The 24,003-nt window shown below is 38.2% G+C and overlaps 1 pseudogene; it reads right to left on the reverse strand.

Moving 5' to 3' along the window:
• Positions 1-22,600: 22,600 nt before the first annotated feature.
• Positions 22,601-23,626, reverse strand: LOC125366031 (annotated as a pseudogene).
• Between the last annotated feature and the right edge of the window lie 377 nt (positions 23,627-24,003).

Genomic DNA, 24,003 nt, shown 5'->3' on the forward strand with positions numbered 1-24,003 from the left:
GACAAATGATCTTCCCTCTGGGTCATTTACAAAGAAAAGGACTTAGAATGGAAATTAAATCTTCTCAATTTTAGGTACACACACACACTTATGCGCGCGCACATACACACACACACACACACACACACACACACACACAAAACCTCACCTTGATGACAATCTGGACATAAGAAAACTACTCTTTTGGGAGAAGGTTAACAAGGAGAGTTAATGAGGGTAAATGTGGTCCAAGTTTATTTGCATAGATGAAAATGTAGGTAGGAAATCTGTTGTCATTTTAGCAGGAGGAGGGGGTAAGATTGTGATGGAGGGGTGAGTTTTATTGGAGTACATTTTACACATGTGTGGAAATGTCACAATGTGTCTCATACCTTGTAAAACTACTAGCTCTTCAGGAGGCTGAGACCTGGAGGATTGTGGTTCAAAGCAAGTCCAGGCAATAAAGTCCAAAGATTCAATCCCCAATCAGCCATCAAAATGCCAGACTGGAAGTGTGGCTCAATAAGAGCACTAGCCAAGTGAAAGCCCAGAGTTCACATGCTAGTATTGGCACAAAGGGTGTTGGGGATGAATGGAATAGAGCTGAAATAGGATTTGAACTGCTAACTGTTGACCATATGTGATGAATCTGAATAATCTATTATACTCCTCTCTGTATATAATTTTCCATAATGGGGGGGAACCCTCCTCATTTTTATGACCTATATTACAGCCTTTCCTGTGTAGTCTATGGATTTGTTTCTGTTGATCAATTACCTCAAATATTCCTAACACTTCTCCCTTTGTGCCTCCATACCTGTTACTCTGTTCCAGTTTTACCCCTTCCCAGTTTACTGGGTCACAATCTGGAAGTAATTGCAACCTACTTCCCTTCCAAAGAAAATTTTAAGTACAAGTGTGTCTTTTATTTTCCTCAATTTATGCATCAATCTATTGCCTATTTATTGTGAACTCTGTATCAGCAGATTGTATTAATGTGGGGCCAGCACCATTCTCCCTTGAACAACTGCAGTGGTAACTAAAAGTAGTCACTAAGCTTTTAAAAATGATTAATTGACCCAGGTTCTGGTGACTCATGCCTGAAAGCAGATACTCAGGAGGCTGAGATCCAAGGGTTTGAAATTTGAAGCTATCCTGGGTAAGACCAAAACACAAAGCCAGAAGTGGAGCTATGGCTCAAGTGGCAGAGCACCTGTCTGGAGAAGAAAAGTTAAGGGACAGTCCTCAGGCCCTGAGGGTAGGCTCCATACTGTCACCAAAAATAAAAAACATTGATTTGCTAAAAATCCCAAGACTTATTAACTAGTTACTTAGTAAGCAGACTTGGTACAAATTCAAGACTGAAGCAATGTTTAACTGGATAATAAAATTTTTCTAGAGCACTGACCTATATTTCTAGGGAAAACAAGTTCTAAGAGCAATATAACTAATTATAGCAAACACCAAAACAAACTCCAGGTGGACCAAAAAGTTAAAATATATTAACAAGGAAATGTATATTAAAAGTTATTTAATCTTGCTGGGCGGTGGTGGCTCATGCCTATAATCCTAGCTACTCAGGAAGCTGAGATCTGAGGATCATGGTTCAAAGTCAGCCCAGGCAGAAAAATCCATGAAACTCTTGTCTTCAATTAGTATCTACCAAGAAATAGATCTGGAAAGATGTATTGGAGACTACATTTTCCCTTGTTTCTTGGTAGGTGTTTCTTAAATTATTATTTATATTCTGTATTTCTTTTTCTCCCCTTTCTTTTTTTTTTTTTTTTTTTTTGGCCAGTCCTGGGCTGTGAACTCAGGGCCTGAGCACTGTCCCTGGCTTCTTTTTTGCTCAAGGCTAGCACCCTGCCACTTGAGCCACAGCGCCACTTCTGGCCATTTTCTGTATATGTGGTGCTGAGGAATCGAACCCAGGGCCTCATGTATACGAGGCAAGCACTCTTGCCACTAGGCCATATTCCCAGCCCCTCTCCCTTTTCTTTTAAGTGCTAATACTAGGGTTTAAACTCAGGGCCTTATGCTCTCTCTTGACTTTTTCTCCCTAAGCTGAATTTTCTAGAACAAAAGTCTCAAGGATTTGTCTGATTGAGCTAGCTTTGAATGCTGATCCTCAGATCTCATCTTTCTGAGATCCTAAGATAACAGGCTCCAGCCACTAATGCAAAGCACATTCTGTATTTCTCATTTGGGGTATGGCTCAAGTGGTAAAGCACCTGCCTATCAAATGCAATGCCCTGAGTACCATAAAAAATAACAAGTATTTATTCTGTGTTTCTAACTTACTTCAAAATAAAAATAATCATATGCTCAATGTCACTGTTTCATATAATGAATAAAAGAACAATTAACTCTTTTGATGAAAATGTCATAGAATTAATGAAGAACTCTTTGAAATGCATGTGAGAATTTATAATGAGGCAATAGTGTATTGTTCACAATGTATGAGAAAAAAATCATGTCATAAGATTCCAAAAATTCTTCATTATATTTTTACAGTTGTAAAAGAGGTTACCATTCATGAAACATGTCAGTTTATAGTGCATCTTGATCAATGTCACACCTTCCATCATTCTCCCCCATCCCACCCAACCTAACCCTTCGCCCCAATTTTCCTAGTTTTATAGGCTATGCATTGAATATTATGACTGCGTTTTTCCTACTTCCCTTCTTCATTTGTCTACCGTCCTCCCCTTGGCCTCCGCTGCTACACCCCTCAAGTGTCAGCTTCCTGCTATCCATTTTGCTGGACTGTGAGTTTGTTTCTCTAAGGAATGACACTGTTTGAATTCTCCTCTGCAAATACCACACTTAGTTTAATACACTTGTGCACACTTGTATACAACCCCATATGTGCTTGCTGTACATTTATAAATTACTCCTAGCTTCCACATATAAGAGAAAGCATTTGTCCTTTGTCTCTCTAGGCCTTACAATTTTTTTCTGCACCAACAAAAAAGTACATGCTTTAAAGTAGAAGTAGATAAGTAGATCAAAGAAGATAAGTAATATCACTACATATGTAAAATGATGCTCGTTTCATGATAGAATTAGGAGTCATTATATTGTTCTTAGGTTTTTCCATATTTTCTAAATATTCCCAGCCTTAGAAAAGCAAGTAACAATAGCAATAACATAGACAAAATTTTAATATAACGAAATACAGTTATAATACCAAAATACCATTTCATAGTAGAAAACTCATTTCAAGAATATGACTTTAACATCATACCACACTAATAAAAACACAAGGCAAAGCATTTTATATATCACAAGCTAATAGGAAAATTCATACTGAATTCTAGTGCACCATTGGAGATAGGCTATAATGCAAAAGTTAACATAGCCCTATAAACACCAAACAAAGTAATATAGCCTGATGGGTTGAAAAAAAAACTCATTGCAGCATTACTTACCATAGCTAAAATATGGACCCAACGCAGATGCCCCTCAGTAGATAAATGGATCAAGAAAACATGGTATATACACACAACAGAATTCTATGCTTCCATCAGAAAGAATGACATTGTCCCATTTGTAAGAAAATGGAAAGACTTGGGAAAAACCATATTAAGTGAAGTGAGCCAGACCCACCCAAAGAAACATGGATTCCATGGATTCCCTCATTGATAATAATTAGTACATGTCTAGGATAGTCCTAGCAGAGGATCACAATGGCTCAACAGCTGTGTACATATGGATCATATAAGATAATGTTAAGTGAAATGAACTCCAAGATATGGAAACAAGAGGTTTTTCATTGATGTTGTTATTTTTAGTGTACTATGTGATTTTTTTTCTTTCCCATGGTTTATCCCCTGTTGTCACTGTATTTGATTTTGGTACCTTGAGTACTGTATATACGTTTATCTGAATTAGGAAATTGTCTTATCATCAAAATGATAAGACAAAGGATAAAGGGCGAACTAATGCAACAATGATAGATACTCACAAGACAATATGTTGGAAATTAACTGTACAACTTGGCGGGGGGGTTAGCTGGGGAAAGAAGGTGTGAGAAAAGTGAAGGAGGAGGTAACAAGTTTGACAATAAATATACTCACTACCTTATGTATGTAACTCTAACCCTCCGCACATCACTTTGACAATTAAATTGAATTAAGAAAAACTTTACTATGAAAAATAAAAAAACTTTACTATGAATTCTATGATGGTATCTTGAGTTTTATTTTATAGACACTCTCCAAATAGTTTCTGTCATCAAAAGACCATTCCCTGGATATTATTTGGACATGCAGTTACCTGGGTGGAGTATTACTTGTATGTGCTATTCCCTGGACCCCTAGTTACCTGCATGAATAAATGGGTAACTAGAAATGGAGATCTGAGGAGTGAAATGGCCTCCCCTAAGTCCTCACTAAGAAGCAGAACTGTACTATGATACACAGCACTCAGACACAGTCCAGTTTTTTAATCACTTGGTTGTTCTCAGGTGAGTTTCATTAAACCAGAGAGAGGCTATCTAATTGCTCTATCACCTGTGCCTTATATACACTGCAGCGACTTTTTTCTGATTTCTGACATAGACGGAAATACTACAACTGCACTTGAAGTATGATATTATCCTTATATCGGCTGAAACAATCTCTCATTAAAGTTCAATATGAGCTACCCTGAAACTACAACAACAGAGTAAGTATGTCTGTGGTCTTCATGTTTGCTTTCCTTGAGGAAGCATTCTCTGTCAATATTACATTCTGGTTTTAAAAAATTATAAAGTGCAGGGCTGGGGATATAGCCTAGTGGCAAGAGTGCCTGCCTCGGATACACGAGGCCCTAGGTTCGATTCCCCAGCACCACATATACAGAAAACGGCCAGAAGCGGCGCTGTGGCTCAAGTGGCGGAGTGCTAGCCTTGAGCGGGAAGAAGCCAGGGACAGTGCTCAGGCCCTGAGTCCAAGCCCCAGGACTGGCCAAAAAAAAAAAAAAATTATAAAGTGCAGATGAATGTTAAGAGTGCTTGAAAGAAATAGATAGATGGTAAAATGAATTCAATGTCTGTTTGTTTCACCCCAAATAAATCATTGCTTTCGTGTTGCTGGCCAAGAAATTTATTTGGATTAAATTAAATTAATTAGTCATGGTATTTAATCTTTACTAGTAAAATAATAAGAATAAAATGTTGAATCTTTTTATTGTATTCAGATAAGGAGAAAACTAATGTGAAGTTTCTTTCTAGGAGAAATATTGTTTTTACAAATCAATAATGAAGGGGCTGGGGATATGGCCTAGTGGCGAGAGAGCTTGCCTCGGCGAGAGTGCCTGCCTCGGATACATGAGGCCCTGGGTTCAATTCCCCAGCACCACATATACAGAAAACGGCCAGAAGTGGCGCTGTGGCTCAAGTGGCAGAGTGCTAGCCTTGAGCAAAAAAGAAGCCAGGGACAGTGCTCAGGCCTTGAGTCCAAAGCCCAGGACTGGCAAAAAAAAAAAAAAAAAAATCAATAATGAAATATCTGTATGTGTGTGTGTGTGTGTGTGTGTGTGTGTGTGTGTGTGTGTGTGTGTTTCCTGGGGCTTGAACTCAGGGGCTTGGGCACTGTCCCTGAGCTTCTCTTACTAATCAAGGCTAATACTCTACCACTTGAGCCATAGCTCTACTTCTGGGTAGTTAATTGGAAATAAGAGTCTCGTACTTTTCTGCCTGGGCTAGCTTCGAACTGTGATCTTCAAATCTCAGCCTCCTGAGTAGCTAGGATCACAAACATGAGCCACCAGTGCCTAGCTTAAATGATACTTTTATAACATATTTTTATGTCTCTACAAAATATAGTTATAAAATAAAGCTGCACACATGCTTATTTTCCAAATCAAGGCATATATCAATCATCTTTCACCACTGGTGCCGAATTTCTAAAAATTTCAAATATATTTTCAGATATTTTAAGTGGATGGTATTAATTCATTTTCATATTAAAAATATACATCTTTCTAGAACATTAAAATTTTTAATTATTTAATTAGCTTAGAGTACTTATTTAAACTGAATACAAGACAAACTTACTCTACGAATACAATTTCTTCCAGGATTTCAATTAGATTAAGAACTATGTGTACCTACTGTGGGTGAGTTTTACTGGGTGCACTGAGGGTTTAATGGACCCAGTTTCTACCATGACAGCAGGTAGGAAAGTCTATAAGACTCTTATTTCTAATTAACCACCAAAAAGCTAGAAGTGGAGCTGTGGTGCAAGAGATGGAGCGCTAGACTTGAGCAAAAGCAAAGCTTAGGGACAATATCTGGGACCTGAGTGCAAGACCCAGGACCACCATTAAAAATGGAAACTATAAACTGGGCACGGTGGCTTACACATATAATCCTAGCTACTCAGGAGGCTGAGATCTGAGGATAGCAATTCAAAGCCAACCTGGGCAGGAAAGTCCATATGACTCTTATCTCCAATTAATCACAAAACCCCCAAAGTGGAGCTGTGGCTCAAGTGGTAGAGTGCTAACCTTGAGCACAAAAGCTCAGGGACAGTGTCCAGAGCCAGAGTTCAAGCCCCAGGACTGGCAATAAATAAATAACATAACATAAAATAACAGTAATTGCGTAAACAAAGGAAAAGATCTCCTAAAACTGCTTAAGAAGTCCAGAATATTGATAGAGTCATGGGGCAAAGAAAAATGGAAGACCTCTGCATATCATCTTTATAATAACAATAAAAAATAAAAATTAGAAGAAAAGAAAAGATGGAAGAAAGGGGACCCAGGAAGTGAAGAGGAGGTCCAGGAAGTACAGCAAGGGAGTGAGAAGAGCAAAAAAGGGAGTCCAATACTTAATATAGGGAAGTGTTTACAAGTCAAGAGCAGGAAGGACTTACATACCCGTGGGTTGGGTAACAGAGACGCCTCTGAGAATAAATACTTCAGGGGTGAGCTCTGAAGGTCGGTGGACCACATCCAGCAAGCTGTGAATGGGAACAAACCACTGTAGGGTCTCAAACTTGGTACCTGATGCTTTAGCTTATTGGCTAGCACTTTACCAACTGAGCCATGACTCCAACCCCCTAAAGAGTTTGGTTTTTTGTTTTGTTGGGGGGGGGCAGGGGTTGGACCAGTGTTTTACAAGTGGAGAGTTAATCTTCAGGTAGTTCTGGGTACTAATAAGGAACTATTTATCTTCAATCATTTTAGGAAGAGCTTTCTGAATCTACTTCTTGCCTCTTATTATTATTAACATATTATAGTATCAGCTTTTCCCCAAAATCAATTTTTCATCCTAAATATGTACAATTCTACAAAAAAATTCATTTTCCAAGTTAGTAGCAATTTGAAAATGGGAATTGTATTGCTTAAAAATAAATTTTAAAAATCTTAAAGTTAAATAATGCATCACAGAAATGTTACCTTAGTTTTTCAGATTTACTAACTAAACAGAAGAGAATGTCAGGGAATACATTTGTTTAACAACTGAGTACCAATGTTGTGACTGAAGGGTAAAGCTCTGTGGTTAAATTTTAAAATAATAGGTGAATATAAATATCTAAAGTGGGCTTATTATAGCAAAGTCTCTAAACCAGAGGTTAAAAGAATACAAAAAAGCAAGTCATTGAGGATCATTAACAGTATGAAAATATTAATTTCACCATATCCTGGTAAAGCTCTGACAAGGATAAAAGACATAAATGAAGAAAAATAAAAATGCCAGGTAATATGAAAATTTCAAAATATAAAATTTGCATTCCACAAACACACAGGTACAGCATACACAATTCAAAAGAAAGACAAAAGTTTTTTGGATATCTGGAGCCAGATGTAGTAGTGCACACCTGTAATATGATAAAAATGAGGTTGATCAAAATACCACAGACACTTGCACATTCATGTTCATTGCTGCACTATTCACAATAACGAAGTTATGGAAATAGCCCATATGCTCTACAGTAGAGGAGTGTACTTATATACAATGGAATTTTACACAGCCATTAGAAAGAATAATATTATGTCATTTGCAGAAAATGGATGGATATCGAACAAATCATATTATTGAGGTAAGCCAAGCTCAGAGAGACAAATGGCTCATGTTTTCTCTCATATGTGGAAGCTAGATCTAGAATACACTGGGACATAATAAATTATACAGAACTCTAGGCATTCACACATAGTGAGACCAAAGAAGGATACTCTTAGGAGAGGAACAGAAAGGTATGATGCCTGCATGCCTCTGATTGTATTATATAATATTTACTGAAATGAACTCCAGGAAATGGAAACAAGAGGCTGTTTTTTGTTGTTGCTCTTTTCCTTTTATCTTGTTTGTTCATTTGTCTGTCTTTGGAGGGCAAGAGGAGACATTGAAATGGAGAGAGAAAGGGTGATACTCACTGGACACTGTGGAAATGAACTATATAACTTGTGGGTGGGGATAGGAGGGGAAACCTAGGAGAGAGGGAGAGAAGAGGTGACATTGTTAAAAAAAGAAATGTATTCTTACCTGACTTACATAACTATAACCTTTCTGCATATCACCTCTACAATAACAACACAAAGTTTTTTAATGAAGCTAAGGCAGGAGGATCATGAGTTTAAATCAGACTGGGCTTCAAAATATGACTGTCTTCAATTTAATTTCTTTTCTTCTTTGATTGGACTTTAAGTTCCATGATACCAGATTCTTTCTCTCCTCTGTCTACCAAGAGTTTAGCCAAATACATTAATCCATGCAAATAATAAAATTGAGTGACATAAACTGACATGTAGAATTGAAACCCTTTTATACAAATACTTGATGATAATAAAAATGATATGTATGTATATCTAAAATAATAAAATAAGACTTAGTGAATACATAGCTTTAGGAAATTAATCATTTTAGCTACTGGTAAGATAATAATTTAGTAATTACAAATTGGTGTTCACACTTTCTCAGTTTTTCTAAATGTTGATGATGTAGCCTGGACATGAATTTGTCTTAATATGATCACATCAGATTTTTATTTTAGGAGAATTTAATTTCTACAGTTTGAAATAATGACTAATGGGCAGGGATAAACCCAGTTGCCTGGGCCCAAATAGTACTCTGGGTGGGGGAGGAGTACATGGTTATGTTTGTAAGTTTTTTTGCCCCATCTAACAATGAGTCCAGTAACCTTCAGAACCAGAATATTAAAAGTTCCTGGCAGCCTGGTGCCAGTAATGGTTGGTGCCTACAATCCTAGCTACTCAGGAGGCTGAAATCTGAGAATCATGGTTCTAAGGTAGTCAAGCATCTCGGGCAGGAAAGTATATGGGACTCCTATCTTCAATCAAGCACAGAAAGAAACAGCTGGAAGTGGAGTGGTAGCTCAAGTGGTAGAGCATTAGCCTTGAGCACAAAAAGCTCAGGGACAGTGCCCACACCCTGAGTTCAAGCCCCAAGACTGGCACAAAAAAAAGAAAAAAATGTCATAAATCTAAGTGGAAAGTAGAAGTAAGTTTCCCTTCCCTATTTCACATAGAAGTAGAACTGTCCTGTGAGCCTGATGGGGATCTGTGATGTCTCAACAAAGGAAGCAAAACAGAGTTAAGTGAATCTTGTGAAATGAGGAAACATTTTCAGGTAGGGGCAGGACAAGGAACTACTCTCTTCTGGTGAAAAACATTCATGACTTCTGAAATCTCTCTCTGTTTCCTGCCTAGCACAGCACTGAGGGAAATGGAGGCACAAGGCAGCAAGTATGTAAATCAAGCATGCCTTTCCTGCTGAATCAATAGCTATAACCAATAAGTATATAAAATGTAATGGAAAAAAGAAAACCTTTAGGAAACTGATGAGGCTGGGCTCTGGTGACTTATGCCTATAATTCTGAGATATGAGGATAGAGATTCAAAGTCAGCCTGGACAGAAATGTTTGTGAGACTCTTATCTCTAGTAAAATGCCTGAAGTTGGAGGTGTGGCTTAAGTGGTAGGACAGCCCATAAAAAGAAAAGATTATCAACTCCACTAACTGTGGTACCTCATGGCATATGATCCTCACACTCAGGGAAGGGAGGCAAGAATATTACAAGTTCAAGGCCAGTCTAAGCTACGTAATGAAACCTTAAATTTAAAAACAAAGAAAAGCCAGGTTGCCAGTGGCTCACACCGGTAATCCTAGCTACTCAGGAGACCAAGATATGAGGATTGAGGCTCAAAGCCAGACAAGACAGGAAAGTCTGACAGATCATGATCTCTAATTAACTTTTAAAAAATAGCTCAAGGAGAGGCTGGGAATATGGCCTAGTGGCAAGAGTGCTTGCCTCATATACATGAAGCCCTGGGTTCGATTCCCAAGCACCCCATATATAGAAAACGGCCAGAAGTGGCACTGTGGCTCAAGTGGCAGAGTACTAGCCTTGAGCAAAAAGAAGCCAGGGACAGTGCTCAGGCCCTGAGTCCAAGGCCCAGGACTGGCAAAAAAAAAAAAAAGGCTCAAGGACAACACCTTGTGCCTGAGTTCAAGTTCCAGGATAGGCACACACAAAAAAAGGTAAGAAAAAAGTTTATTAATCTCTTTCTCTATAATGTCTAGCAGAACATGCTAGCCACCATGTTCTCATGACTTAAGGATGTCTCACACTAGCTACCCATGGCATAGTAAGGGCCCACATGGCTGAACATGTTTTATGTTTTTCAACCCATAGTGCTTCAAGTCCAGGAATTTCACAGCTTTTATAGATGCTTTTCAGTAGTACCTTGATCAAACAAGCAATGTGTGACATTGCTGTGTGAACACTTGAATGAGGAGAGAAGAGGTGATCTATTAGAAATTAGATTTTTAGAAAAATAAGTAATAATACTAAAATACTGCTTGCATCTGAGTTCTAGTAAAGGATGAAGCTTCAGATTAAATCAAGGCCAACAAATACCCTATCTGAGATTAAAGACATCAGAAGAGAGGTCACAGAATAATATTCTAACCACAGTTCTCATCTGTACCACAATTGTCTAAAACATATTTGGAGACTACACTTTATCTACAAAAGTGTAAATTCTGGGTTTGGAGGCGTGGCTTAGGCGTAAAGCACCTGCCAATGAGTGAAAGCGTCAGATCCTGAGTTCAAGTCTCAGTCTCAGACAAAAATTTTATGAAAGATTATAAATCCTTTGAAGGCACCTACACAAAAGTGAATCTAATGATGATAGTCAAAATATTCTGAAAAACCTTAACATTTATTCATTAGCATCCTCTGATGAAATTTAAAACAATAATAAAAAACAGCATGGATAAAATATCTAGCACAAAGTCTAAAACTATGCACAAATAATTATTGGGCTTGGCTAGCATATTCACAAGAAAAACTAAAATTCTACAACTATGCCACTTGGCAGATACATAAAACTATCTTCTCATTGTCATTAGATATATAGTTATGTGTGTGCACGCACATCCTGTGTACCTGCTGATCCTGGGGTTTGACCTCAAAGCCTAGACTATATCCCTGAGTTTTTCACTCAAGGTTAGCACTCTACCACTTGTGCCACAGCTCTACTTCTGATGTTTTGGAAGTTTATTGGAGCTAAGAGTCTCATGGACTTTCCTACCTGGGATGGCTTTTTGTACCATGATACTAGACCTGAGTAGCTAGGATTACAGGCATGAGCCACCAGCCCCTGGCAAAGTATTGGTAATGTGTATGAACACAGGGTACCTCTCTGATTGGTCATGTGATAGATCTCTTTTTTGGTATAAATTCCTGTTCCTATAAACTAATGAGAATTTTCTATTTTAAAAAGTACAAAATATCTATATTTCAGTAAGAAACTATACATTAGAATCATTTCATTAGTATTGGGACTTTCCATTCTCATAATTAAGAAGCGTATCTGTAAACATTTCTTAAGCAAACTAAATTTTGGATTAGAAAGATAGACTATCAGAAAATGTCATAATGAATGGGGAGAGTTTAGAGGTGGTCAAATTCATGTAAACAAGTTTATTGATGAAATGTGTTATTGTATATCTCTTTTTTCCTAGGGGCTACAGGGAAACAAATGTGAGATCTTCTCTACAAGAACTCAGAATCTCTCAGAATTTGCCTTTAGGAATACACATCTGTGTCTAAAAAGCAAAAGAGTCTAAGTGTGTGTGTGTGTGTGTGTGTGTGTGTATGTGTGTGTGTGTGTGTGTACTACAGCTTGAACTCAGGCCTGTGCATTGTCCCTTGGCTTTTTAACCCAAAGCTGGTGCTCTACCACTTGAGCCACACCTCCATTTCTGGCTTTTTGGTGGTTAATTGGAGATTAGAGTCTCAGGGCCTTTACAGCCCAGGATTTCTTTGAATCTCACATTTCAGCCTCCTTAGTAGCTGGACTATAGGTATGAGCCATCGATGCCCAGGTTCAAAGAGGTCTGAAAACTCTTGATTGGGTAGGTATAAGATCAATAGTTACAAACACTTGTAAGAGCTTCATTGTTTGCAATTGGCATTTTAAATTGTCTAGAAAACTGTAGAAAGTAAATTTAAAAATTTTAGAATTTGTATGAACTCAGAAAAAAAGACAAAATAACCTTTACATTTGAAAATACTGTTTACAGTTAAACAACTGAGTTCATAAATATTACATAAAAAGTATTTATGACAGCAAAATAATCAATTAAAAAAGTAAAACCCAAGAAAATTCCTAAGAGACCTGTGCAGAAACAAACATCCATGCCCATCCATACACTGAATGTACCTTTCACATTACTAAAATGGATGATAAGATTTGAATAGATAGATTTTTTTATGATTCTGGAACAAAAGAAAACCCTTACTCTGCAGTTAACCACAAATATCCTAATTCATCTCATATTAACTTAGATGCTTCAGTTAATTTTCAACACAATGTCAATGATATCATTATCATGAGTACACAAGCATGATATTAATTCATCAAGAGTATCTTTGTAAGAAAAGGTCAGAAAAATTTAAAAATAAAAAGGAAGTTATGGGAGATTTATTTACAATGTTTAATAGTAAACATTCAAATATAGGATAAAACAAAAGGAAGTCAATAATGGCTAGAATTACATTACAAAACAGAAATCGTAGATCTAAAGTAAAATTCTCATATATGTATATATATATACACACACACACAAATGCACACATGTGTGTCTGTGTGATGTGTGTGGTAGTTGTATTTGTGGCACATGCATGTCTGTCTGTGCATGTGTGTAACATATGACTGTACTGGGAATTGAACTCAGGGCCATGTACTTGCTAGGCAAGTGTTCTACCAACTGAATCACACTCCCAGTCCTTATGTTTATATTGTTTTTGAGAAAGAGTCTCAATAACCGTGTTAGGACAGGCAACATACTCTCAATCCCCTGCTTAAATCCTGAGTAGCTAGGACCGAGATTACAGATAAGGAACACAACACCTGGCATATGAGCATCCATTTTTAAAAGACAATCAACATTTTAAACCTTCCTTGGCTATGAGGGGGAGTGGGAAGGATCTCAGTTTGAGACTAGCCCAGGCAAAATAAGTTAACTAGACCCTACTTGAAAAACAAGCTAGGTATGGCCATCCATACCTATAATCCTAGCTATCAGAGGTAGAAAAAAGAGGATCTCATTCCAAGGATTCTTAAGGCAAATCATGAGCCCCTAAATGAAAAAATAACAAAAGCAAAACTGGGCTGGAGGTGTGACTCAAATGATAGAACACCTACCTAGTAAATACAAGGCTTTGGTTCAAATTCTGGTCTGCAAAAATAAGTTTAAAAATCTGCACATAAAATACACTAAAACTTTATTGACAAAGGACAAAAGGGGGTATTTGTAATGAACATAGCACATGAGCGAATAGTATCCTTTCTTTCCTTTTCTCCTTGCATTAAAAAAAAATTAACAGGTATTGAGAGAAGCTGCCACCTGGATAAGGTGCAGACGCCATGTAGCTCCCTCTCCCGTGGGAACTATGGCCCCACTAAAAAACCTCCTTATGAACCTTCTTCTCCTGCCTGTGATTATCTCCACATAGTCCTTTGGGATGGCCGATACCTACGCTTTCATACTGGATGGGTGGTCATCATCATCTTCTGATCTGATTATGTGTTGGGTAAAGGTCCCAGAAGGCTCGTGTTTGATCCCTGGTCTACAAGACTTAGCAGAGGAGGTTGGCATGACATGGTCTTATGGCAATTTAGGTCATCTATATTTTCCTTGTATAAGAAATTTAAAATGGAATATCTAGCAATACAATAGGAAAGTCTCTGTTCTCTGCCATATACCTGCAGCATGTCTAACAAGGAAGACAAGTCAGGCACTGGTGGCTCACAACTGCAATCAATGCTACTCAGCAGACTGAGATTTGAGGATGACAGTTTAAAACCAACCCTTGCAGAAAAGACTTTTCTTTCCAATAAACTACCACACACACACACACCCAAAAAAATTAACAGGTATTAAAATGCAACCAACTTTGTATAGGAATTTAATGTTCAATAGCAAACAATATATGTATGACAGTGTTGGCAAAAATGAAAGGAAGGAAGGAGATAAAGGAGGGGTGAGGGAAGAAGAGAAAGACAGAGCAAGAAAGAAAGAGAACAAAGGAATGGAAGAAAGAGAGAAGAAAGGAAGGAAGCAAGGAAGGAAGGAAGGAAGGGAGGGAGGGAGGGAGGGAGGGAGGGAAGGAGGGAGGGAGGGAGGGAAGGAGGGAGGGAGGGAGGGAGGGAGGGAGGGAGGGAGGGAGGGAAGGAGGAAGGAAGGAAGAAAGGAAGGGAGAGAGAGAAAGAAAGAGAGAAAGAAAGAGAGAAAGAAAGAACGAAAGAAAGAAAGAAAGAAAGAAAGAAAGAAAGAAAGAAAGAAAGAAAGAAAGAAAGAACATATTAATATCCACAAACTTACGAACAGCCAGTTTGAAGTATCATGGTATAAATTTGGGTAGTGTCTAAGCTTTCTATCCTTGTAACAAAATACCTGATGAATTTAACTGCAAGGGAGAAAGAATTTCTTTGGCTCATGAGTTTAGAGGTTTGGGTCCTAGCTGCTTGGCGCTATGGTCATTGGGTCTGTGGAAGGTCAGCCCATCATGACATAGCCTGTGGCAAAGGGAACTGCTCTGCTCATGGTGACTAGGAAGTAGAGAGAAAGGAGGGGCCTGTGTCCCAACATCCCTTTCAAGATCATGCCCATGGTGACCTCACTTCCTTTCACTAGCCCTCTCCCACGTAAGGTTCCACTACTTCCTAATAGTGTCACAGATTAGAGACCATCATTCACCACATAAGACTTCAGAAGATACCAAAGATACAGATAGTATATGTAAAATTCTATATCATTTGATTATTTTTCTGTGTGTCACCTTGAACTTGGAATTTTTACTTGGCTTCTTCACCCAAGACTGGAGCTCTACAAGCATTGGGCTCTACAAGCCACACCTCAACTTCTGGCTTTTTGGTGGTTTAATTGGAGATAAGTGTCTCACAGAGTTTCCTGTTCAAGTTGGCTTTAAATTGAGATCTTCAAATCTCAGCCTCCTGAGTAGCTAGGATTACAGGTGGGAGCCACTAGTGCCCAGCCCTTAATGTCATTTTAAGGTAAGTATAAAAACAGTATTATAAAAACAATATTATTCATATCTATCTCTACAAGATTGATAGTGTCTATTTCTGGGTATTGATCTTTGTGGATGAATTTTTGTTCATTCAATCTATTCTGTAGCATGCAAATCAGATAATTTTTATAATTAAAAGAAATAATAGTTTAAAAATTGAAACAATTTTTTTTTTTTTTGGCCAGTCGTGGGCCTTGGACTCAGGGCCTGAGCACTGTCCCTGGCTTCTTCCCGCTCAAGGCTAGCACTCTGCCACAGCGCCGCTTCTGGCCGTTTTCTGTATATGTGGTGCTGGGGAATCGAACCTAGGGCCTCGTGTATCCGAGGCAGGCACTCTTGCCACTAGGCTATATCCCCAGCCCTGAAACAATTTTTAAAAATTAAACTAATACATAAAACTAAGTAACAAGAAGAAATGTACAGGACGTGCAAGTCAAAATGTTAAAACTTAGTAGCTCATTGGCTTTCCTTTTATTTTTTCCTTTTATAACATATGCATAATATTTTACGTAATTAATTTTATTCCTTACATTCCCTGTGGTAAGCCACAAGCTATTTAAAACTCTCTTTTCTCATGTTAGTCATTCTGAAGAAAGAGCAAGCTGCTCACAAATGATTCAGCTCTAAAAGTTCTATTTTTTTTTGTGATTTGAACACGGAAATGAAAAGTGATTCAATGTATGCTTTAATAAGTGTCAGGGACAGAAGATTTCTAAAGTACTGATTCACTTAGAAATGAAAAAAGTAGTCTAAGAATTACACATAAGACTACAATACTTTTAGAATTGTTTAATTTGACCTTCTTCTCCAAGGATGAAGTTTAAACAATTTAGGAACCATCTTTTTTAAGATCATCTTTGCCTTTTCAAAATGTAAAGATCATACTGTAATTATGTATGGGAATGTCAATAATTTTAGCAGTTCTTACATAGGGCTGTGTAACAGGTCTATTATTTGTGTGAAAATATAACAGCAGAATGAAAGAGACTGAAAAAATAGGCAGAAATGAACACTGAACTTTTATAAGTATTAGTTCTAAGTTATTACATTGAGGATTGGTTTGTGTTTTGATAATTTTTATAAGAAAATAATTTTGAGTAAATGGATATTTTAATTTTGTGCATATGTGTTGGTGAGGGGGTAATGGAGACTAAAGGCCTCTTGTATATAAGGAAAATATTTGGCCACTGAGATATAATTTCACCTCTTAAGATATTATTTTTTAACATAAATACAAACTAAAGAAACAGATGAGGCTGGGGCTGGTGGCTCATTCCTGTAATCCTAGATACTCAAGAGGCTGAGATCTGATGAATATGCTTCAAAGGCAGCTGGATAGGAAAGGCTGAGAGATTTTATCTCCAACTAACCAGCACAAAAAAGGAACGGAGATGTAAGTTAAGTGACAGAGAACCAGCCTTGAGCAAGGAAAAGCCAATTGAGACCTTAAGGGCCTGAGTCTCAAGCCTTAGTACCAGTACTGAGTAAATGAATAAATAATAAATCACGTGTGAATGAAGAAAAAATGGAAGGAAAGAAGAGAGAGGAATAGAGAGAGAGAAGGAGGAAGGATGGATTGTTGTTTTGCTTCTTATCTTACAGAACAAGCTTTCAAGTGCTCACTGTTGCATGTAATGGCAGCTATGCACTTGTGACATATGGCCTCTTGGGAGTTGAATGCATTCCCTCAGTATAGTTTGTAGAGTTTTCATCACATGAAAAGGTGTGAACTTTTTTTCAAATGATTTTTCTTCTACATCTACCTGTATGATCACAAAGTATTTTTCTTCTTTATGCTAATACAGTTCATTATTGATTTGCATATATTACACAAGCTTCCATAGCAGTTTCTTAATTATAAAGTATAATCCTTTCAATGGGCTGTTGAATTCAATTTGTTGGGACTTTGTTGTATATCCACTATTGTGTGTGTGTGTACCAGTCCTGGGGCTGGAACTCAGGGCCTGAGCACTCTCTGAATTTTTTTTCTCAAGGCTGGTGCTCTATCACTTGAGCCCCAGCTCCACTTCCAGCTTCTTGGTGGGTAATTGGATACAAGAGTCTTATGGACTTTCCTGCCTGGGCTGTCTTTGAACCACGTTCCTCAAATCTTAGACTCCTGAGTAGCTAGGATGACTGGTGTGAGCCACCATTGACCAGCTGTGTATCTATTTCAATCAGGATTATTAGGCTGGAACTTTCTTGTAGTATCCTTGTTTGCCTGTTTATCATGGAAATATTGGCCTTATAACATGCATTTAGAAGTTCTCTCCTCTTGAATTTTAAAAAAGAGTTTGAGAAGATACTAATTCTTAAAAAGCTTAGAAGAATTCACCAGTAATGCCATTAGTACCTGGACTTTTTTTTTAATGAGAGATTTTGATTACAATTTCAATTTTCTTGCTCTTAGTTAATCTATTTAGGTTTTTCATTTCTTTGTGACTCATTCTTTGAAGATTTTATGTTTCTAGGATTGTATTTTATTCTTCTAGATTACTTACATTGTTTGTATACAATTCTTCATGTACAGTCTCCTATTTGTCTTTTATATTTCTGTGGCATTGTAATATCTTCTCTTTCATTTCTTATTTATTTGAACTGTTTCTCAGTCTAACTAAAGTTGTGAAGTTTTGGTTATCTTTCAAAAAAAGAAAAAAACAACAGCTCAGTATCAGGAACCAGTGACAAAAGCCTGTACTTCTAGCTACTCAAGAAGCTGAGATCTGAGAATCACTGTTCAAAGTCAACCTAGGAAGACAAATACAAGAGACTCTTATCTCCAATTAACCAGCAAAAACCAAAACTAGAGGCATAGGTCAAGAAGAATAATGCCAGTCATGAAGAAAATAAGCTAAGAGCACAAGGCCCTGAGTTCAGGACCCAGTACTGACATGAAAAAGAGAAAAACAAACAAATTTCCTTGATCTTTCTGTTGGCTTTTTGAGTCATTATTTTGTTTATTTCTATTCCCTTTTATTTCCTTCCTTGTATAAACTGTGACCTTATTTTGTTTATTTCCTGCTTTGTTGAGGTATAAAAGTAATTTATTTGAGGGATCTCTTTTTTCTTCCTATAGATATGTGTTACTATAAATCTCCCTTTTAGAACTGCTTTGGCCATATCCCAGAAGTTTGATATATCATGTTCCATTTTCATTTGTCTCAAGAGACTTCTTAATTTTTCATTTGATTTTCTTTTTGACTCAATGATTATACAATACATCTTGATCAGTGTTGCCCCTTCCATCATTCCCCCATCTATCCCAAACCCACACGTCCCCTCAAGTTAGCACCCTTTTCATGTATGGACATTGGCTTCCTGGTATTCATCATCTTAAACTGTCTGTTCATTGTTTGAAGAGTTCACACAATGGAAATCCACTCCCTGACTATACCATACTTTAGTCAGTTTGGTCATGTAGATATGCATACAAATTTTCATACATGTTCATATTTTAGATCTAACTTCCACATATGAGAGAAAAACCTGTGTCCTTTGTCTAGATTTTATTATGTACTACCGGGTGATATAAAACTCTCTATGTCTTAGGCTGTTCTCAAACTCCAGATCCACCTGCCTCAGCCTCCTCAAGACTGGATTTCAGGAATGCATTAACAGACTCAGCTCATTATTTTAATTCTTTATGTTGTCACTCTGTCATTCAGCACAATGGAGCATGGTACAAGTGAGTGACATGACACAGAACAAAATAAGAAGAAATATATTATATATAAACATATATATATGTATACACACACTTACCAAAACTGGCCCAAAAATATAAAAGAAGATAAAATTCGGGCACACAGAGACACCAACAACATGCACACGCAGAGAAGATACTATGTGACTGTAGGAGACATCCACTTGAGAGACAAGGCCCAGAGGTCTCAGGAGAGACCAACTTGGCAACATCTTCCTGTGAGTCTCTACTCTCCAGAACTGAAAGACAATGAAATTCTGCTACTTATGCCACTCAGTCAGTGGCATTTAGTTATTACATCCCAAAAAAACTCATACTGGCTTGCTGTGAATACACAGTGCCTGGCCATAGGACTTTTCTTATGGTTATTGTTGGACTTCAAAGTTCATCTTTCCTGGGTCTCTCAAATGGTCAAAGCTCACTTCCTTCTTATTTTGTTGACTATTCTTTTGTGTGTGTGTTTTTCCTTTACAGTACTGGGTCTTGAACTCTGGGCCTGAGAGCTGCTCCTTAGCTTTCTTTGCCTAAGGCTGATGCTCTACCACTTCTGGTGTTTTGGTGGTGAATCAGAGATGAGAGAGTTTCATGGGCTTTCCTGCTCAGACTGGCTTTCATCTCAGGCTCCTGAGTATTTAGGATTACAGGTGTGAAGCCACCAGCACCTAGCTGTTTATTATTCTTTCAGCTAATCTACAAGCTTCCCAAAGAGCATCTTCACATGTTCAAATTAGAAAAATATTTGAGATACCTGAGGGATTAATAAATATTTATTAATGAATGAAAGCTTTATAACTGTTTTTGCTTATTTGTTTTAGCTATCTAGCTATCTAGGCCCATTGATTAGAGTGATTTTGTTCTTTCACATTCTTTGAATTTTGACCCTACTTACTGAAAAAAGTTATCTTTAAAGATTTTAAGTAGATTACAGACCAGAATGTGTGTGTGCATGTGCGTTGGCACATGAGTGTGCATGGGCCAATCCTGTGGCTTGAACACAAGGCCTTAGAACTATCCCTAAGCTTTTGCTCAAAGGCTAGTGCTCTACCGTTTTAGCCACAACTCTATTTCAGGCTTTTTGGTGATTAGTTAGACATAAGCATCTCACAGACTTTCCTACCCAGACTGTTTTCAAACCACAATCCTTAGATCTCAGGCTCCTGAGTAGCTAGCATTACAAACGTAAGCTACTAGCACACAGCCACAGGCTGGAATTTTAAGAGGAAGTAGTTATAAAGCCTGACCACAAAATGCTTGGGTAACTACAATAAGTGTAACAAGACAGCAACAAGAATCACCTCACAGGATGGATTTAGGTGGGCTCTTGCCTACTGTCTGTTATTCAAAGGTTTTACCTGCCTCACTTGCATTTTCTGCAAGGTGATGGGGTCATCTGTGAATCATGGGTCTCATGTAACAGTGACCAGGCCAATCCAGTCCTAGCCTACAGGGCATAGTTCACTAATCTAGTGCTTATACTGTGAGACATACTCCAGGTTATATCCTTGTCCCTCTGCATTCCCTACTGGGAATTTTACTGCTGTGCATGAAGAAGAAAGAAAGGTGCAAGGGACCTTTTGCTTTGGGGAGTTCTGTTCCTTCTGCTGCCTGCTGATAAGGCATTGGAACCTAAGAGGTCCTACAAGAGTGTCGGTGGGTTGGCCAGTGCATCCAGGCCTAAAGTCACAGGTAAAGCTCAGTGGCATAACCTAGTGTGGTAAAAATAATCCAAACTCTATTAATAAAACAATGACAGTGATTCCTCCTTAGCAATGACATTGGGAACATAATCAAACCTTGAAAATACAATGGAGGGTGTTATATAGTCAAAAGGATCAATAAAAGGCTAGCCATTTTTTTTCTGGAAGGAAATGTATTGTGAAAAAGACAAGCCCTCCTACTAGACAGAGGTCCCAATGGGAGGGAAACTCCTGGATTGCCTTGTACAGATAATAAGGTGACTCTAAGGGGGAGAGTTACATGACTTATAAGTTCATTGGACAGTCTACGGGCCATTTCAGTACCCAGACCCAATCAGAGGCTCCATGCAGCCCCTATGAGCTTTCTATAGATTGTTTAGCCTTCTGATTAGTTGCTGATTCCCAGGCACACCTCTGGTGTCTAATCAGATTGTTATTCACATGCAAGTCTTCCAAGGACCAAGGGGCCCAGGGGTCCTTATGTGTAACTGCTCAAGGCCATGGTGATGTGATGTCTAGGGTCCTGCACACAGGGCTGCTCAAGGCCATGGTGAGGGAGGCAGAAACTTCTATGAATGGAGGCCTCTTCCCCTTATTATCCAACCAGACTCACACATTTTTGTTTTCAAACTGATGACAGTTATAGAAGAAGACAGGCTGGAGAGAATCCCAGCACTCTATGGGATCTCAGAGAGCATTCTATTCCAATCCACTGGCTTTAAATTGGAGAATTGAAACCTAGAGAAGGGAGGTGAATTCCTGAAGACACCTTGGGTGATAGTTGCAGAGCCTTCTTTATCTAGCTTCCTCTCCCACCTTAATTTGGAGGTCTCATATTCTATCCTGGCTAATCAAGGATGCTTATTCAATGATGGTTATCTTTGCTGAACTAAATTCAAACAACAGTTTCGAGCATTTATTTTAAGTGGAAAGAGCAGTAACAGTATGTTGTACATACTGCACCCATGGAGTTTAAGTTTCCACTGATGGAGTTAAAAGTGTTCTAAATGGAAGAATCCAATGATTATACCATTCTCTCATGTGGGAACCAGGAACAACTCAAAATTTTACAACCATATGCAGATAATTCCCTATACTATAACTGAAAGTGACATGGTTTAATTGTAGATGCAACCACAGTGCTGCTTTGTAAAGGGCCTGGATACTGTTCCTGAACTTTTGTGCTTAATGTTAAAGCTCTACCACTTGAACAACAGTTCCACTTCAGTTTTTTTGCTTTTTTTAAAAATTATATAGGTTTTATTTAAATGAATTTTACTATAGTTATGAGTATGACAGTGATAAAATAGACACACTTGGCTCCTATTCTGAATTAACAATAAAATTATGGACATATGGAAGAAACTTTCAGGAGTGAAAAGACCTTCTCAGTTAAGTCTCAATTTCCTTTTGGAAGAAAATGACATCAATAGGGGCTAGGAATATGGCCTAGTGGTAAGAGTGCTTGCCTCATCTACATGAAGCCCTATGTTCGATTCCTCAGCACCGCATATATAGAAAAGGCCAGAAGTGGCGCTGTGGCTCAAGTTGACAGAGTGCTAGCCTTGAGCAAAAAGAAGCCAGAGATAGTGTTCAAGCCCTGAGTTCAAGCCCTAGGACTGGCAAAAAAAGAAAAAGAAAAGGACATCAATAATGAAAATTGCAATAATTACCTCTGAGGTTTCAGTTACTGAATCAAATGATACATTCTTCCCATAAATACTCAGGGCTGCCAGGAAGTTTATCCTTAGACTGAGTTTCCATAAATTTAAAGAATAAAAGTACAAAAGCTTGTTTACTAATTTTACTTTCAGGAATTAGACTATACATTTTTTTTCCTCTCAAAGTTTCCTCTTCACAGAGAAGATAAGAAATATCTGAAGTCCGCCTTTGGAATATTTGGGGATTCACTTTGACTAAGCAACATTTTTAGTTGAGAGAAGTGTTTCTTTTGCTTATGTTCCTTGAGGAACAAATGGGTGTTGATTGTCCAGATACAGGTGTTCTGAAAATCAACGCTGGGCTCTTGTTTTCACAACCAGCTACACCATGATTTTGATTTGCAGAAAGTAGAGTCCTCTCTGGCCCCATCAGGCTGACTTTACTGACAGGAGTGGTGGGATTGCTTTTCAAGGCTGACAGAAAGCTTCTACTTTTACAAGGATGCTTAACTGTTCTGTTGCATGTTTTGCAAGTAAGCAACAATACACTTTTGGAATCCTTGTACTTCTTCAGAATTTTTGCTTCTTTGAAACTGAGTGCATAATTTCCTGCTTGTTGATTAAAAGGTTTCTGGGTTGGGAATATGGCCTAGTGGCAAGAGTGCTTGCCTCATATACATGAAGCCCTGGGTTCAATCCCCCAGCACCACATATATAGAAAACAGCCAGAAGTGGCGCTGTGGCTCAAGTGGCAGAGTGCTAGCCTTGAGCAAAAAGAAGCCTGGGACAGTGCTTAGGCCCTGAATCCAAGCCCCAGGACTAGCAAAAAAAAAAAAAAGAAGAAGAAGTTTCTGTATCTTGGGTGTCAATTTGGCCTTGGGTTTAAGGCACACTCGAGCATTATCCAAAACCAACAACTGGAAACAGTATGGACATGTTCCTTCAAGGGTGCTATTATATAGGAGGTAGCAAGCCTGGCCCGGCAGCTCTTGCATAGATCCCACGCCACCACCTCCAGGTAGTGCTTCTGCCTCATCATCTGAGCCGCCGAAGTTCTCCACTTCAGCTTTGTTGGTGATTAATTGGAGATCAAAGTCTCTTGGACTTTCCTGCTTCAGCTAGCTTTAAGCCATGATCCTCAGAACTCAGCTTCCTGAATAGCTAGGACAATAGGTGTGAGCCACCTGTACCTGGACATATAGATGTTTTTAATGAATAGTGATGGCCTTAGTAGCATAGCTGACACTCTACCATTTGAAACATGACTTCAGCTCTAGTTTGTTTTTGTTTTGTTTCTTATTGTTTTGGTTTTTTTTGTTGCTTATTTTTTGCCAGTCCTGGGGCTTGAACTCAGGGCCTGGGCTCTGTCCTTGAACTTCTTTTGCTCAAGGCTAGCACTCTACCACTTCAGCC

The sequence above is a fragment of the Perognathus longimembris genome, chromosome 1, assembly GCF_023159225.1.
Source record: "Perognathus longimembris pacificus isolate PPM17 chromosome 1, ASM2315922v1, whole genome shotgun sequence".
Lineage (NCBI taxonomy): Eukaryota > Metazoa > Chordata > Mammalia > Rodentia > Heteromyidae > Perognathus > Perognathus longimembris.